Here is an 18,484-nt window from a genome sequence, read left to right on the forward strand (position 1 = left end):
ATATATATATATATATTTCTCCGCCGAAATCACTTTTAAACCCATTTCCACCTTTTTTTCCCTTCTCTTCCTCTTACTTTTTTTTCACGTTTTTTTACGTTTTTCTCCTTTTTGCCTCTTTTCTGGGCGTATTATTCTTCTTTTTCTTCTTTTTTTTCGTCTAATGCATACCCCATCAGTGCAGCAATGCTTATTCAATACCGCCAGCAGATGGAGACACTGGAATGCTTATTCAATACCGCCAGCAGATGGAGACACTGGGGGATAATTTTCTAAGGATTTATACTGATTTTTCCTGTCTGAATTTGTCGCACAGAAAGTTGCAGGCCAAATATGTGTGACATTTCTGCGACTTTAGCTTCTAGAGCATTTTTACAACATTATACATAGGTGCTGAATACATAAAAAGCGACTGTTCAGCGACAGACAAGTCGCATCGGCTGAAAGTAGGCCAGAATGTCAGTCCCATGTTGGAGCAGTTTTAGATACAGTCTAAAGTATAGATCTCAAAGTCTGTGCACAGAATTTAGCAAGGGCCTCGCACCTTCTGATGCATCAGGTAGGTGCACAATAGCATAGCCTAACCCTCTGTACTTTGGTCTATATTGATGCGGGACATAGACAGCCAGCTGATGACCAATCCATTAGTGCAATGGATGGCTGGAAGCATTTGTCTTTGCCTTTGCAATACCACAGAAGCAATGCATGGTCAATGTACAGCAATGACACACCTGTGTGAACAGCCAGGAGACCCCCCCCCCCCCCCCCATGTTATGTTACATAGTTACATAGTTAGTACGGTCAGAAAAAAGACATATGTCCATCAAGTTCAACCAGGGAATTAAGGGGTAGGGGTGTGGCGCGATATTGGGGAAGGATGAGATTTTATATTTCTTCATAAGCATTAATCTTATTTTGTCAATTAGGAACATTCAGCACCCACCCGCTATCAAGGCAGCTGCCTATCATGTCATGCCCTACCTGCACAGGTGTGCTGGCTACTCAAATGATCCAATTAAGGAGGCCATTTAGTCAGCAGCAGCAGAAGTCCTGTGCCTGGACGCTCCAACAGCGGCCAGACACAAGCAGAAGCAGCAGAAGCAGCAGCAGCAGCACACCTTTTGTTTTTTGGCTGCAGCAGCAAGGCCCACAGGGCTGGCTAGCTGGCTAGCCAGCAAGCAGGTAGCAATGAAAGTAGGAATCATTCTTTTTAACCCTGTAAGGGGGTGGTGCACTGTACCCGAAGATACTGCCATATCGGGTCAATGCATAGGGCGACGGAAGCAAGCTTCGAAATCGGCCCCCGTTCTCAAAAATCCATTTAATATATGGTCCCCAGATAGGGGGACGTATCAGATATTAAACTGATAAGAACAGATACTACACTTGATCTTAGCCAAAAGGCCGAGAAGCGATAACCGTGAAAGGGGGCGGGCCCAACAAGGTCCCCTTCATGGGCACTATCACTGCTTGCTGTCAGGGAGGCTGCCAGACAATTTTCCATGCACACTCTGGGCTGGGGGGCAGTCAACCACAGTACACACAGCAGAACCTAAACCATACCATTATTGCTAAGCAGCAAGACAGGGGCCCATTGCACCTCCCACGGGGCCTTTTTAAATGCAATCCATAACCCGATTTGCCAGGAACCCTTCTTACTCCTCCTACTTTGCATGTGACACTGGGCTTAGGATCTGCATAGGAAACACACACACAAGCACACACCTACCTTTGTTGCCTGCAGATGCCTCCTTGGCTGTCCCCAAACGGTATCAAACCAACACCCACGGGAAGCTGTAAGCATAGAGGACATGCCTGCACCCCATTGGACTTACCTGTGTGGGTTAAATCCGGGTTATTTGACAACCTATGGCGGTGATGGTTCTGCTCAGGCAGAGCAGTGCTGATGCTCCTCATAAAGCTGTCGCTGCTGTGAAGGTTCTAGGTGACATCACAAATCCCCTATGGTTACATACACAACAAAGCTGGGTTGTTGTTGTTTACACTCTGCAAGGCTGTGGAAGTGAGTGACATCATAGCACTGTAGTTCTGAGGGTTCTAGATGGATGCAACAATCTCCTGTTGCTTCTATGAAGGCCATAATAGACGACATCACCAAACAGCTCCATAGTCACATACACAGCAAAGGAGAGATGTTGTTTACACCTAGTGATGTCAGTGGTATTGAGTGACATCACAGCACAGTGCTAAGGCTCCTGGGCCTGGACACAGCAGCGGCTGCAATATCTCAACGGAGAATACGTTTATATATATGTGTGTGTGTGCGCGTATATATATATAATATATATATATATATATATATATATATATATATAATTTCTCCGCCGAAATCACTTTTAAACCCATTTCCACCTTTTTTTCCCTTCTCTTCCTCTTACTTTTTTTTCACGTCTTTTTTACGTTTTTCTCCTTTTCGCCTCTTTTCTGGGCGTATTATTCTTCTTTTTCTTCTTTTTTTTCGTCTAATGCATACCCCATCAGTGCAGGCAATGCTTATTCAATACCGCCAGCAGATGGAGACACTGGGGGATAATTTTCTAAGGATTTATACTGATTTTTCCTGTCTGAATTTGTCGCACAGAAAGTTGCAGGCCAAATATGTGTGACATTTCTGCGACTTTAGCTTCTAGAGCATTTTTACAACATTATACATAGGTGCTGAATACATAAAAAGCGACTGTTCAGCGACAGACAAGTCGCATCGGCTGAAAGTAGGCCAGAATGTCAGTCCATGTTGGAGCAGGTTTAGATACAGTCTAAAGTATAGATCTCAAAGTCTGTGCACAGAATTTAGCAAGGGCCTCGCACCTTCTGATGCATCAGGTAGGTGCACAATAGCATAGCCTAACCCTCTGTACTTTGGTCTATATTGATGCGGGACATAGACAGCCAGCTGATGACCAATCCATTAGTGCAATGGATGGCTGGAAGCATTTGTCTTTGCCTTTGCAATACCACAGAAGCAATGCATGGTCAATGTACAGCAATGACACACCTGTGTGAACAGCCAGGAGAACCCCCCCCCCCCCCCCATGTTATGTTACATAGTTACATAGTTAGTACGGTCGAAAAAAGACATATGTCCATCAAGTTCAACCAGGGAATTAAGGGGTAGGGGTGTGGCGCGATATTGGGGAAGGGATGAGATTTTATATTTCTTCATAAGCATTAATCTTATTTTGTCAATTAGGAACATTCAGCACCCACCCCGCTATCAAGGCAGCTGCCTATCATGTCATGCCCTACCTGCACAGGTGTGCTGGCTACTCAAATGATCCAATTAAGGAGGCCATTTAGTCAGCAGCAGCAGAAGTCCTGTGCCTGGACGCTCCAACAGCGGCCAGACACAAGCAGAAGCAGCAGAAGCAGCAGCAGCAGCACCACCTTTTGTTTTTTGGCTGCAGCAGCAAGGCCCACAGGGCTGGCTAGCTGGCTAGCCAGCAAGCAGGTAGCAATGAAAGTAGGAATCTTTCTTTTTAACCCTGTAAGGGGGTGGTGCACTGTACCCGAAGATACTGCCATATCGGGTCAATGCATAGGGCGACGGAAGCAAGCTTCGAAATCGGCCCCCGTTCTCAAAAATCCATTTAATATATGGTCCCCAGATAGGGGACGTATCAGATATTAAACTGATAAGAACAGATTTTTTTTTTTTTTTTTTTTATCTAAAGCCGAGGAACGTGCTTTCGATTCACCCAAAGTGCAAGAAAAAGTGCAAACGTGTTACACTAAAAAAACGTGCACAAAGGATGCGGTCTATCGCAAGCCCTTCTCCGATAGGAGAGAGGCCCCCCAACAAACCTTACCCTTCGCCTCCGGACCAAGAGGTACCTGCGAGGTTCCAGGTTCGATGTCCCTTTTCGCCGAAGCTACTAGGAGACCACAAATGCTCCCGGCATCCCCCCTTGGCGTTAGCCAAGGTATCTGCCCGCAGAGCCGATTACGGTAGGTACCCTGCGAAGCAGGAGTACCCGGGGTGTTTGCAGGGAGGTGCGGAACTAATGGCCACACAACACCTCCCCCTAGACCGCCAGGAGGGACACCCAGAAGGGCTACCGCATCCTGACAAATCCTGTGAACACACAACACGCAAAAAGTGACACAGTGAGACAAAAAAATAAATAAATAAGTGAATGTGTGCAGATATACTGCCCCGGACATCCGGCCGGATCTATAAAAATTTCTCTGATCCTAGCCAGAAGGCCGGGAATCAAGAGGTGAGTGCCACAAGGGTGAAGAGATTATGGTGCCCGTGCTTCAACTCAGTGAGCCTATTCTCCCAGTGAGTTTCGGCACCCTCGGGGTCACCACTCCCCGAGGCACAAAAGTACCTCGGCTCTAGACCCCTCTCAGCCTCATGGCGAGACCCGGAGGGAACAGGTCACATCGGGGCAGCCGTCGAGCTGATTCCTCAGAACCAGCCCCCGGAAAGCCCTGGTACACCTGCATCCTCCATGCAGCACCCATCCCCACCCAGCATGAAAACTGATAAGAACAGATACTACACTTGATCTTAGCCCAAAAGGCCGAGAAGCGATAACCGTGAAAGGGGCGGGCCCAACAAGGTCCCCTTCATGGGCACTATCACTGCTTGCTGTCAGGGAGGCTGCCAGACAATTTTCCATGCACACTCTGGGCTGGGGGGCAGTCAACCACCAGTACACACAGCAGAACCTAAACCCATACCATTATTGCTAGCAGCAAGACAGGGGGCCCATTGCACTCCCACGGGGCCTTTTTAAATGCAATCCATAACCCGGATTTGCCAGGAACCCTTCTTACTCCTCCTACTTGCATGTGACACTGGGCTTAGGATCTGCATAGAAACACACACACAAGCACACACCTACCTTTGTTGCCTGCAGATGCCTCCTTGGCTGTCCCCCAAACGGTATCAAACCAACACCCACGGGAAGCTGTAAGCATAGAGGACATGCCTGCACCCCATTGGACTTACCTGTGTGGGTTAAATCCGGGTTATTTGACAACCTATGGAGGTGATGGTTCTGCTCAGGCAGAGCAGTGCTGATGCTCCTCATAAAGCTGTCGCTGCTGTGAAGGTTCTAGGTGACATCACAAATCCCTATGGTTACATACACAACAAAGCTGGGTTGTTGTTGTTTACACTCTGCAAGGCCTGTGGAAGTGAGTGACATCATAGCACTGTAGTTCTGAGGGTTCTAGATGGATGCAACAATCTCCTGTTGCTTCTATGAAGGCCATAATAGACGACATCACCAAACAGCTCCATAGTCACATACACAGCAAAGGAGAGATGTTGTTTACACCTAGTGATGTCAGTGGTATTGAGTGACATCACAGCACAGTGCTAAGGCTCCTGGGCCTGGACACAGCAGCGGCTGCAATATCTCAACGGAGAATACGTTTATATATATGTGTGTGTGTGCGCGTATATATATATATATATATATATATATATATATATATATATATATATATATATTTCTCCGCCGAAATCACTTTTAAACCCATTTCCACCTTTTTTTCCCTTCTCTTCCTCTTACTTTTTTTTCACGTTTTTTTTACGTTTTTCTCCTTTTCGCTCTTTTCTGGGCGTATTATTCTTCTTTTTCTTCTTTTTTTTCGTCTAATGCATACCCCATCAGTGCAGCAATGCTTATTCAATACCGCCAGCAGATGGAGACACTGGGGGATAATTTTCTAAGGATTTATACTGATTTTTCCTGTCTGAATTTGTCGCACAGAAAGTTGCAGGCCAAATATGTGTGACATTTCTGCGACTTTAGCTTCTAGAGCATTTTTACAACATTATACATAGGTGCTGAATACATAAAAAGCGACTGTTCAGCGACAGACAAGTCGCATCGGCTGAAAGTAGGCCAGAATGTCAGTCCATGTTGGAGCAGGTTTAGATACAGTCTAAAGTATAGATCTCAAAGTCTGTGCACAGAATTTAGCAAGGGCCTCGCACCTTCTGATGCATCAGGTAGGTGCACAATAGCATAGCCTAACCCTCTGTACTTTGGTCTATATTGATGCGGGACATAGACAGCCAGCTGATGACCAATCCATTAGTGCAATGGATGGCTGGAAGCATTTGTCTTTGCCTTTGCAATACCACAGAAGCAATGCATGGTCAATGTACAGCAATGACACACCTGTAGTGAACAGCCAGGAGACCCCCCCCCCCACCCCATGTTATGTTACATAGTTACATAGTTAGTAACGGTCGAAAAAAGACATATGTCCATCAAGTTCAACCAGGAATTAAGGGGTAGGGGTGTGGCGCGATATTTGGGGAAGGGATGAGATTTTTATATTTCTTCATAAGCATTAATCTTATTTTGTCAATTAGGAACATTCAGCACCCCACCCGCTATCAAGGCAGCTGCCTATCATGTCATGCCCTACCTGCACAGGTGTGCTGGCTACTCAAATGATCCAATTAAGGAGGCCATTTAGTCAGCAGCAGCAGAAGTCCTGTGCCTGGACGCTCCAACAGCGGCCAGACACAAGCAGAAGCAGCAGAAGCAGCAGCAGCAGCACCACCTTTTGTTTTTTGGCTGCAGCAGCAAGGCCCACAGGGCTGGCTAGCTGGCTAGCCAGCAAGCAGGTAGCAATGAAAGTAGGAATCTTTCTTTTTAACCCTGTAAGGGGGTGGTGCACTGTACCCGAAGATACTGCCATATCGGGTCAATGCATAGGGCGACGGAAGCAAGCTTCGAAATCGGCCCCCGTTCTCAAAAATCCATTTAATATATGGTCCCCAGATAGGGGACGTATCAGATATTAAACTGATAAGAACAGATACTACACTTGATCTTAGCCAAAAGGCCGAGAAGCGATAACCGTGAAAGGGGCGGGCCCAACAAGGTCCCCTTCATGGGCACTATCACTGCTTGCTGTCAGGGAGGCTGCAGACAATTTTCCATGCACACTCTGGGCTGGGGGGCAGTTAACCACCAGTACACACAGCAGAACCTAAACCCATACCATTATTGCTAAGCAGCAAGACAGGGGCCCATTGCACTCCCACAGGGCCTTTTTAAATGCAATCCATAACCCGGATTGCCAGGAACCCTTCTTACTCCTCCTACTTGCATGTGACACTGGGCTTAGGATCTGCATAGGAAACACACACACAAGCACACACCTACCTTTGTTGCCTGCAGATGCCTCCTTCGCTGTCCCCAAACGGTATCAACCAACACCCAAGCTGTAAGCATAGAGGACATGCCTGCACCCCATTGGACTTACCTGTGTGGGTTAAATCCGGGTTATTTGACAACCTATGGCGGTGATGGTTCTGCTCAGGCAGAGCAGTGCTGATGCTCCTCATAAAGCTGTCGCTGCTGTGAAGGTTCTAGGTGACATCACAAATCCCTATGGTTACATACACAACAAAGCTGGGTTGTTGTTGTTTACACTCTGCAAGGCCTGTGGAAGTGAGTGACATCATAGCACTGTAGTTCTGAGGGTTCTAGATGGATGCAACAATCTCCTGTTGCTTCTATGAAGGCCATAATAGACGACATCACCAAACAGCTCCATAGTCACATACACAGCAAAGGAGAGATGTTGTTTACACCTAGTGATGTCAGTGGTATTGAGTGACATCACAGCACAGTGCTAAGGCTCCTGGGCCTGGACACAGCAGCGGCTGCAATATCTCAACGGAGAATACGTTTATATATATGTGTGTGTGTGCGCGTATATATATATATATATATATATATATATATATATATATATATATATATATATATATTTCTCCGCCGAAATCACTTTTAAACCCATTTCCACCTTTTTTTCCCTTCTCTTCCTCTTACTTTTTTTTCACGTTTTTTTACGTTTTTCTCCTTTTCGCCTCTTTTCTGGGCGTATTATTCTTCTTTTTCTTCTTTTTTTTCGTCTAATGCATACCCCATCAGTGCAGCAATGCTTATTCAATACCGCCAGCAGATGGAGACACTGGGGGATAATTTTCTAAGGATTTATACTGATTTTTCCTGTCTGAATTTGTCGCACAGAAAGTTGCAGGCCAAATATGTGTGACATTTCTGCGACTTTAGCTTCTAGAGCATTTTTACAACATTATACATAGGTGCTGAATACATAAAAAGCGACTGTTCAGCGACAGACAAGTCGCATCGGCTGAAAGTAGGCCAGAATGTCAGTCCATGTTGGAGCAGGTTTAGATACAGTCTAAAGTATAGATCTCAAAGTCTGTGCACAGAATTTAGCAAGGGCCTCGCACCTTCTGATGCATCAGGTAGGTGCACAATAGCATAGCCTAACCCTCTGTACTTTGGTCTATATTGATGCGGGACATAGACAGCCAGCTGATGACCAATCCATTAGTGCAATGGATGGCTGGAAGCATTTGTCTTTGCCTTTGCAATACCACAGAAGCAATGCATGGTCAATGTACAGCAATGACACACCTGTGTGAACAGCCAGGAGACCCCCCCCCCCCCCATGTTATGTTACATAGTTACATAGTTAGTACGGTCGAAAAAAGACATATGTCCATCAAGTTCAACCAGGGAATTAAGGGGTAGGGGTGTGGCGCGATATTGGGGAAGGGATGAGATTTTATATTTCTTCATAAGCATTAATCTTATTTTGTCAATTAGGAACATTCAGCACCCACCCGCTATCAAGGCAGCTGCCTATCATGTCATGCCCTACCTGCACAGGTGTGCTGGCTACTCAAATGATCCAATTAAGGAGGCCATTTAGTCAGCAGCAGCAGAAGTCCTGTGCCTGGACGCTCCAACAGCGGCCAGACACAAGCAGAAGCAGCAGAAGCAGCAGCACCACCTTTTGTTTTTTGGCTGCAGCAGCAAGGCCCACAGGGCTGGCTAGCTGGCTAGCCAGCAAGCAGGTAGCAATGAAAGTAGGAATCTTTCTTTTTAACCCTGTAAGGGGGTGGTGCACTGTACCCGAAGATACTGCCATATCGGGTCAATGCATAGGGCGACGGAAGCAAGCTTCGAAATCGGCCCCCGTTCTCAAAAATCCATTTAATATATGGTCCCCAGATAGGGGACGTATCAGATATTAAACTGATAAGAACAGATACTACACTTGATCTTAGCCAAAAGGCCGAGAAGCGATAACCGTGAAAGGGGCGGGCCCAACAAGGTCCCCTTCATGGGCACTATCACTGCTTGCTGTCAGGGAGGCTGCCAGACAATTTTCCATGCACACTCTGGGCTGGGGGGCAGTCAACCACCAGTACACACAGCAGAACCTAAACCCATACCATTATTGCTAAGCAGCAAGACAGGGGCCCATTGCACTCCCACGGGGCCTTTTTAAATGCAATCCATAACCCGGATTTGCCAGGAACCCTTCTTACTCCTCCTACTTGCATGTGACACTGGGCTTAGGATCTGCATAGGAAACACACACACAAGCACACACCTACCTTTGTTGCCTGCAGATGCCTCCTTGGCTGTCCCCAAACGGTATCAAACCAACACCCACGGGAAGCTGTAAGCATAGAGGACATGCCTGCACCCCATTGGACTTACCTGTGTGGGTTAAATCCGGGTTATTTGACAACCTATGGCGGTGATGGTTCTGCTCAGGCAGAGCAGTGCTGATGCTCCTCATAAAGCTGTCGCTGCTGTGAAGGTTCTAGGTGACATCACAAATCCCTATGGTTACATACACAACAAAGCTGGGTTGTTGTTGTTTACACTCTGCAAGGCCTGTGGAAGTGAGTGACATCATAGCACTGTAGTTCTGAGGGTTCTAGATGGATGCAACAATCTCCTGTTGCTTCTATGAAGGCCATAATAGACGACATCACCAAACAGCTCCATAGTCACATACACAGCAAAGGAGAGATGTTGTTTACACCTAGTGATGTCAGTGGTATTGAGTGACATCACAGCACAGTGCTAAGGCTCCTGGGCCTGGACACAGCAGCGGCTGCAATATCTCAACGGAGAATACGTTTATATATATGTGTGTGTGTGCGCGTATATATATATATATATATATATATATATATATATATATATATTTCTCCGCCGAAATCACTTTTAAACCCATTTCCACCTTTTTTTCCCTTCTCTTCCTCTTACTTTTTTTTCACGTTTTTTTACGTTTTTCTCCTTTTTGCCTCTTTTCTGGGCGTATTATTCTTCTTTTTCTTCTTTTTTTTCGTCTAATGCATACCCCATCAGTGCAGCAATGCTTATTCAATACCGCCAGCAGATGGAGACACTGGGGGATAATTTTCTAAGGATTTATACTGATTTTTCCTGTCTGAATTTGTCGCACAGAAAGTTGCAGGCCAAATATGTGTGACATTTCTGCGACTTTAGCTTCTAGAGCATTTTTACAACATTATACATAGGTGCTGAATACATAAAAAGCGACTGTTCAGCGACAGACAAGTCGCATCGGCTGAAAGTAGGCCAGAATGTCAGTCCATGTTGGAGCAGGTTTAGATACAGTCTAAAGTATAGATCTCAAAGTCTGTGCACAGAATTTAGCAAGGGCCTCGCACCTTCTGATGCATCAGGTAGGTGCACAATAGCATAGCCTAACCCTCTGTACTTTGGTCTATATTGATGCGGGACATAGACAGCCAGCTGATGACCAATCCATTAGTGCAATGGATGGCTGGAAGCATTTGTCTTTGCCTTTGCAATACCACAGAAGCAATGCATGGTCAATGTACAGCAATGACACACCTGTGTGAACAGCCAGGAGACCCCCCCCCCCCCCCCCATGTTATGTTACATAGTTACATAGTTAGTACGGTCGAAAAAAGACATATGTCCATCAAGTTCAACCAGGGAATTAAGGGGTAGGGGTGTGGCGCGATATTGGGGAAGGGATGAGATTTTATATTTCTTCATAAGCATTAATCTTATTTTGTCAATTAGGAACATTCAGCACCCACCCGCTATCAAGGCAGCTGCCTATCATGTCATGCCCTACCTGCACAGGTGTGCTGGCTACTCAAATGATCCAATTAAGGAGGCCATTTAGTCAGCAGCAGCAGAAGTCCTGTGCCTGGACGCTCCAACAGCGGCCAGACACAAGCAGAAGCAGCAGAAGCAGCAGCAGCAGCACCACCTTTTGTTTTTTGGCTGCAGCAGCAAGGCCCACAGGGCTGGCTAGCTGGCTAGCCAGCAAGCAGGTAGCAATGAAAGTAGGAATCTTTCTTTTTAACCCTGTAAGGGGGTGGTGCACTGTACCCGAAGATACTGCCATATCGGGTCAATGCATAGGGCGACGGAAGCAAGCTTCGAAATCGGCCCCCGTTCTCAAAAATCCATTTAATATATGGTCCCCAGATAGGGGACGTATCAGATATTAAACTGATAAGAACAGATACTACACTTGATCTTAGCCAAAAGGCCGAGAAGCGATAACCGTGAAAGGGGCGGGCCCAACAAGGTCCCCTTCATGGGCACTATCACTGCTTGCTGTCAGGGAGGCTGCCAGACAATTTTCCATGCACACTCTGGGCTGGGGGGCAGTCAACCACCAGTACACACAGCAGAACCTAAACCCATACCATTATTGCTAAGCAGCAAGACAGGGGCCCATTGCACTCCCACGGGGCCTTTTTAAATGCAATCCATAACCCGGATTTGCCAGGAACCCTTCTTACTCCTCCTACTTGCATGTGACACTGGGCTTAGGATCTGCATAGGAAACACACACACAAGCACACACCTACCTTTGTTGCCTGCAGATGCCTCCTTGGCTGTCCCCAAACGGTATCAAACCAACACCCACGGGAAGCTGTAAGCATAGAGGACATGCCTGCACCCCATTGGACTTACCTGTGTGGGTTAAATCCGGGTTATTTGACAACCTATGGCGGTGATGGTTCTGCTCAGGCAGAGCAGTGCTGATGCTCCTCATAAAGCTGTCGCTGCTGTGAAGGTTCTAGGTGACATCACAAATCCCTATGGTTACATACACAACAAAGCTGGGTTGTTGTTGTTTACACTCTGCAAGGCCTGTGGAAGTGAGTGACATCATAGCACTGTAGTTCTGAGGGTTCTAGATGGATGCAACAATCTCCTGTTGCTTCTATGAAGGCCATAATAGACGACATCACCAAACAGCTCCATAGTCACATACACAGCAAAGGAGAGATGTTGTTTACACCTAGTGATGTCAGTGGTATTGAGTGACATCACAGCACAGTGCTAAGGCTCCTGGGCCTGGACACAGCAGCGGCTGCAATATCTCAACGGAGAATACGTTTATATATATGTGTGTGTGTGCGCGTATATATATATATATATATATATATATATATATATATATATATTTCTCCGCCGAAATCACTTTTAAACCCATTTCCACCTTTTTTTCCCTTCTCTTCCTCTTACTTTTTTTTCACGTTTTTTTACGTTTTTCTCCTTTTCGCCTCTTTTCTGGGCGTATTATTCTTCTTTTTCTTCTTTTTTTTCGTCTAATGCATACCCCATCAGTGCAGCAATGCTTATTCAATACCGCCAGCAGATGGAGACACTGGGGGATAATTTTCTAAGGATTTATACTGATTTTTCCTGTCTGAATTTGTCGCACAGAAAGTTGCAGGCCAAATATGTGTGACATTTCTGCGACTTTAGCTTCTAGAGCATTTTTACAACATTATACATAGGTGCTGAATACATAAAAAGCGACTGTTCAGCGACAGACAAGTCGCATCGGCTGAAAGTAGGCCAGAATGTCAGTCCATGTTGGAGCAGGTTTAGATACAGTCTAAAGTATAGATCTCAAAGTCTGTGCACAGAATTTAGCAAGGGCCTCGCACCTTCTGATGCATCAGGTAGGTGCACAATAGCATAGCCTAACCCTCTGTACTTTGGTCTATATTGATGCGGGACATAGACAGCCAGCTGATGACCAATCCATTAGTGCAATGGATGGCTGGAAGCATTTGTCTTTGCCTTTGCAATACCACAGAAGCAATGCATGGTCAATGTACAGCAATGACACACCTGTGTGAACAGCCAGGAGACCCCCCCCCCCCCCATGTTATGTTACATAGTTACATAGTTAGTACGGTCGAAAAAAGACATATGTCCATCAAGTTCAACCAGGGAATTAAGGGGTAGGGGTGTGGCGCGATATTGGGGAAGGGATGAGATTTTATATTTCTTCATAAGCATTAATCTTATTTTGTCAATTAGGAACATTCAGCACCCACCCGCTATCAAGGCAGCTGCCTATCATGTCATGCCCTACCTGCACAGGTGTGCTGGCTACTCAAATGATCCAATTAAGGAGGCCATTTAGTCAGCAGCAGCAGAAGTCCTGTGCCTGGACGCTCCAACAGCGGCCAGACACAAGCAGAAGCAGCAGAAGCAGCAGCAGCAGCACCACCTTTTGTTTTTTGGCTGCAGCAGCAAGGCCCACAGGGCTGGCTAGCTGGCTAGCCAGCAAGCAGGTAGCAATGAAAGTAGGAATCTTTCTTTTTAACCCTGTAAGGGGGTGGTGCACTGTACCCGAAGATACTGCCATATCGGGTCAATGCATAGGGCGACGGAAGCAAGCTTCGAAATCGGCCCCCGTTCTCAAAAATCCATTTAATATATGGTCCCCAGATAGGGGACGTATCAGATATTAAACTGATAAGAACAGATTTTTTTTTTTTTTTTTTTTATCTAAAGCCGAGGAACGTGCTTTCGATTCACCCAAAGTGCAAGAAAAAGTGCAAACGTGTTACACTAAAAAAACGTGCACAAAGGATGCGGTCTATCGCAAGCCCTTCTCCGATAGGAGAGAGGCCCCCCAACAAACCTTACCCTTCGCCTCCGGACCAAGAGGTACCTGCGAGGTTCCAGGTTCGATGTCCCTTTTCGCCGAAGCTACTAGGAGACCACAAATGCTCCCGGCATCCCCCTTGGCGTTAGCCAAGGTATCTGCCCGCAGAGCCGATTACGGTAGGTACCCTGCGAAGCAGGAGTACCCGGGGTGTTTGCAGGGAGGTGCGGAACCTAATGGCCACACACACCTCCCCTAGACCGCCAGGAGGGACACCCAGAAGGGCTACCGCATCCTGACAAATCCTGTGAACACACAACACGCAAAAAGTGACACAGTGAGACAAAAAATAAATAAATAAGTGAATGTGTGCAGATATACTGCCCGGACATCCGGCCGGATCTATAAAAATTTCTCTGATCCTAGCCAGAAGGCCGGGAATCAAGAGGTGAGTGCCACAAGGTGAAGAGATTATGGTGCCCGTGCTTCAACTCAGTGAGCCTATTCTCCCAGTGAGTTTCGGCACCTCGGGGTCACCACTCCCCGAGGCACAAAAGTACCTCGGCTCTAGACCCTCTCAGCCTCATGGCGAGACCCGGAGGGAACAGGTCACATCGGGGCAGCCGTCGAGCTGATTCCTCAGAACCAGCCCCGGAAAGCCCTGGTACACCTGCATCCTCCATGCAGCACCCATCCCCACCAGCATGAAAACTGATAAGAACAGATACTACACTTGATCTTAGCCAAAAGGCCGAGAAGCGATAACCGTGAAAGGGGCGGGCCCAACAAGGTCCCCTTCATGGGCACTATCACTGCTTGCTGTCAGGGAGGCTGCCAGACAATTTTCCATGCACACTCTGGGCTGGGGGGCAGTCAACCACCAGTACACACAGCAGAACCTAAACCCATACCATTATTGCTAAGCAGCAAGACAGGGGCCCATTGCACTCCCACGGGGCCTTTTTAAATGCAATCCATAACCCGGATTTGCCAGGAACCCTTCTTACTCCTCCTACTTGCATGTGACACTGGGCTTAGGATCTGCATAGGAAACACACACACAAGCACACACCTACCTTTGTTGCCTGCAGATGCCTCCTTGGCTGTCCCCAAACGGTATCAAACCAACACCCACGGGAAGCTGTAAGCATAGAGGACATGCCTGCACCCCATTGGACTTACCTGTGTGGGTTAAATCCGGGTTATTTGACAACCTATGGAGGTGATGGTTCTGCTCAGGCAGAGCAGTGCTGATGCTCCTCATAAAGCTGTCGCTGCTGTGAAGGTTCTAGGTGACATCACAAATCCCTATGGTTACATACACAACAAAGCTGGGTTGTTGTTGTTTACACTCTGCAAGGCCTGTGGAAGTGAGTGACATCATAGCACTGTAGTTCTGAGGGTTCTAGATGGATGCAACAATCTCCTGTTGCTTCTATGAAGGCCATAATAGACGACATCACCAAACAGCTCCATAGTCACATACACAGCAAAGGAGAGATGTTGTTTACACCTAGTGATGTCAGTGGTATTGAGTGACATCACAGCACAGTGCTAAGGCTCCTGGGCCTGGACACAGCAGCGGCTGCAATATCTCAACGGAGAATACGTTTATATATATGTGTGTGTGTGCGCGTATATATATATATATATATATATATATATATATATATATATATATATATTTCTCCGCCGAAATCACTTTTAAACCCATTTCCACCTTTTTTTCCCTTCTCTTCCTCTTACTTTTTTTTCACGTTTTTTTACGTTTTTCTCCTTTTCGCCTCTTTTCTGGGCGTATTATTCTTCTTTTTCTTCTTTTTTTTCGTCTAATGCATACCCCATCAGTGCAGCAATGCTTATTCAATACCGCCAGCAGATGGAGACACTGGGGGATAATTTTCTAAGGATTTATACTGATTTTTCCTGTCTGAATTTGTCGCACAGAAAGTTGCAGGCCAAATATGTGTGACATTTCTGCGACTTTAGCTTCTAGAGCATTTTTACAACATTATACATAGGTGCTGAATACATAAAAAGCGACTGTTCAGCGACAGACAAGTCGCATCGGCTGAAAGTAGGCCAGAATGTCAGTCCATGTTGGAGCAGGTTTAGATACAGTCTAAAGTATAGATCTCAAAGTCTGTGCACAGAATTTAGCAAGGGCCTCGCACCTTCTGATGCATCAGGTAGGTGCACAATAGCATAGCCTAACCCTCTGTACTTTGGTCTATATTGATGCGGGACATAGACAGCCAGCTGATGACCAATCCATTAGTGCAATGGATGGCTGGAAGCATTTGTCTTTGCCTTTGCAATACCACAGAAGCAATGCATGGTCAATGTACAGCAATGACACACCTGTGTGAACAGCCAGGAGACCCCCCCCCCCCCCCATGTTATGTTACATAGTTACATAGTTAGTACGGTCGAAAAAAGACATATGTCCATCAAGTTCAACCAGGGAATTAAGGGGTAGGGGTGTGGCGCGATATTGGGGAAGGGATGAGATTTTATATTTCTTCATAAGCATTAATCTTATTTTGTCAATTAGGAACATTCAGCACCCACCCGCTATCAAGGCAGCTGCCTATCATGTCATGCCCTACCTGCACAGGTGTGCTGGCTACTCAAATGATCCAATTAAGGAGGCCATTTAGTCAGCAGCAGCAGAAGTCCTGTGCCTGGACGCTCCAACAGCGGCCAGACACAAGCAGAAGCAGCAGAAGCAGCAGCAGCAGCACCACCTTTTGTTTTTTGGCTGCAGCAGCAAGGCCCACAGGGCTGGCTAGCTGGCTAGCCAGCAAGCAGGTAGCAATGAAAGTAGGAATCTTTCTTTTTAACCCTGTAAGGGGGTGGTGCACTGTACCCGAAGATACTGCCATATCGGGTCAATGCATAGGGCGACGGAAGCAAGCTTCGAAATCGGCCCCCGTTCTCAAAAATCCATTTAATATATGGTCCCCAGATAGGGGACGTATCAGATATTAAACTGATAAGAACAGATACTACACTTGATCTTAGCCAAAAGGCCGAGAAGCGATAACCGTGAAAGGGGCGGGCCCAACAAGGTCCCCTTCATGGGCACTATCACTGCTTGCTGTCAGGGAGGCTGCCAGACAATTTTCCATGCACACTCTGGGCTGGGGGGCAGTCAACCACCAGTACACACAGCAGAACCTAAACCCATACCATTATTGCTAAGCAGCAAGACAGGGGCCCATTGCACTCCCACGGGGCCTTTTTAAATGCAATCCATAACCCGGATTTGCCAGGAACCCTTCTTACTCCTCCTACTTGCATGTGACACTGGGCTTAGGATCTGCATAGGAAACACACACACAAGCACACACCTACCTTTGTTGCCTGCAGATGCCTCCTTGGCTGTCCCCAAACGGTATCAAACCAACACCCACGGGAAGCTGTAAGCATAGAGGACATGCCTGCACCCCATTGGACTTACCTGTGTGGGTTAAATCCGGGTTATTTGACAACCTATGGCGGTGATGGTTCTGCTCAGGCAGAGCAGTGCTGATGCTCCTCATAAAGCTGTCGCTGCTGTGAAGGTTCTAGGTGACATCACAAATCCCTATGGTTACATACACAACAAAGCTGGGTTGTTGTTGTTTACACTCTGCAAGGCCTGTGGAAGTGAGTGACATCATAGCACTGTAGTTCTGAGGGTTCTAGATGGATGCAACAATCTCCTGTTGCTTCTATGAAGGCCATAATAGACGACATCACCAAACAGCTCCATAGTCACATACACAGCAAAGGAGAGATGTTGTTTACACCTAGTGATGTCAGTGGTATTGAGTGACATCACAGCACAGTGCTAAGGCTCCTGGGCCTGGACACAGCAGCGGCTGCAATATCTCAACGGAGAATACGTTTATATATATGTGTGTGTGTGCGCGTATATATATATATATATATATATATATATATATATATATATATATTTCTCCGCCGAAATCACTTTTAAACCCATTTCCACCTTTTTTTCCCTTCTCTTCCTCTTACTTTTTTTTCACGTTTTTTTACGTTTTTCTCCTTTTCGCCTCTTTTCTGGGCGTATTATTCTTCTTTTTCTTCTTTTTTTTCGTCTAATGCATACCCCATCAGTGCAGCAATGCTTATTCAATACCGCCAGCAGATGGAGACACTGGGGGATAATTTTCTAAGGATTTATACTGATTTTTCCTGTCTGAATTTGTCGCACAGAAAGTTGCAGGCCAAATATGTGTGACATTTCTGCGACTTTAGCTTCTAGAGCATTTTTACAACATTATACATAGGTGCTGAATACATAAAAAGCGACTGTTCAGCGACAGACAAGTCGCATCGGCTGAAAGTAGGCCAGAATGTCAGTCCATGTTGGAGCAGGTTTAGATACAGTCTAAAGTATAGATCTCAAAGTCTGTGCACAGAATTTAGCAAGGGCCTCGCACCTTCTGATGCATCAGGTAGGTGCACAATAGCATAGCCTAACCCTCTGTACTTTGGTCTATATTGATGCGGGACATAGACAGCCAGCTGATGACCAATCCATTAGTGCAATGGATGGCTGGAAGCATTTGTCTTTGCCTTTGCAATACCACAGAAGCAATGCATGGTCAATGTACAGCAATGACACACCTGTGTGAACAGCCAGGAGACCCCCCCCCCCCCCCCCATGTTATGTTACATAGTTACATAGTTAGTACGGTCGAAAAAAGACATATGT

The 18,484-nt window shown here is 46.4% G+C and overlaps 7 non-coding genes and 2 pseudogenes across 7 annotated transcripts; all 9 read right to left on the reverse strand.

Moving 5' to 3' along the window:
* Window positions 1-1,224: 1,224 nt before the first annotated feature.
* On the reverse strand, window positions 1,225-1,416 carry LOC130306937 (U2 spliceosomal RNA). Its single transcript, XR_008856214.1, has one exon. It is a non-coding gene; the product is annotated as a U2 spliceosomal RNA (small nuclear RNA).
* A 2,095-nt stretch (window positions 1,417-3,511) lies between these two features.
* LOC130306941 (U2 spliceosomal RNA) lies at window positions 3,512-3,697 on the reverse strand. Its single transcript, XR_008856218.1, has one exon. It is a non-coding gene; the product is annotated as a U2 spliceosomal RNA (small nuclear RNA).
* Window positions 3,698-4,396: 699 nt separating this feature from the next.
* Window positions 4,397-4,559, reverse strand: LOC130306946 (U2 spliceosomal RNA; annotated as a pseudogene).
* Window positions 4,560-6,658: 2,099 nt separating this feature from the next.
* On the reverse strand, window positions 6,659-6,849 carry LOC130306905 (U2 spliceosomal RNA). The gene has a single exon (XR_008856184.1). It is a non-coding gene; the product is annotated as a U2 spliceosomal RNA (small nuclear RNA).
* A 2,083-nt stretch (window positions 6,850-8,932) lies between these two features.
* On the reverse strand, window positions 8,933-9,123 carry LOC130306906 (U2 spliceosomal RNA). The gene has a single exon (XR_008856185.1). It is a non-coding gene; the product is annotated as a U2 spliceosomal RNA (small nuclear RNA).
* A 2,086-nt stretch (window positions 9,124-11,209) lies between these two features.
* On the reverse strand, window positions 11,210-11,400 carry LOC130306907 (U2 spliceosomal RNA). The gene has a single exon (XR_008856186.1). It is a non-coding gene; the product is annotated as a U2 spliceosomal RNA (small nuclear RNA).
* Window positions 11,401-13,483: 2,083 nt separating this feature from the next.
* Window positions 13,484-13,669, reverse strand: LOC130306942 (U2 spliceosomal RNA). Its single transcript, XR_008856219.1, has one exon. It is a non-coding gene; the product is annotated as a U2 spliceosomal RNA (small nuclear RNA).
* Window positions 13,670-14,361: 692 nt separating this feature from the next.
* Window positions 14,362-14,521, reverse strand: LOC130306944 (U2 spliceosomal RNA; annotated as a pseudogene).
* A 2,090-nt stretch (window positions 14,522-16,611) lies between these two features.
* LOC130306908 (U2 spliceosomal RNA) lies at window positions 16,612-16,802 on the reverse strand. Its single transcript, XR_008856187.1, has one exon. It is a non-coding gene; the product is annotated as a U2 spliceosomal RNA (small nuclear RNA).
* Between the last annotated feature and the right edge of the window lie 1,682 nt (window positions 16,803-18,484).

Source organism: Hyla sarda, unplaced genomic scaffold, assembly GCF_029499605.1.
Source record: "Hyla sarda isolate aHylSar1 unplaced genomic scaffold, aHylSar1.hap1 scaffold_1411, whole genome shotgun sequence".
In the NCBI taxonomy this organism is placed as follows: Eukaryota; Metazoa; Chordata; class Amphibia; order Anura; family Hylidae; genus Hyla; species Hyla sarda.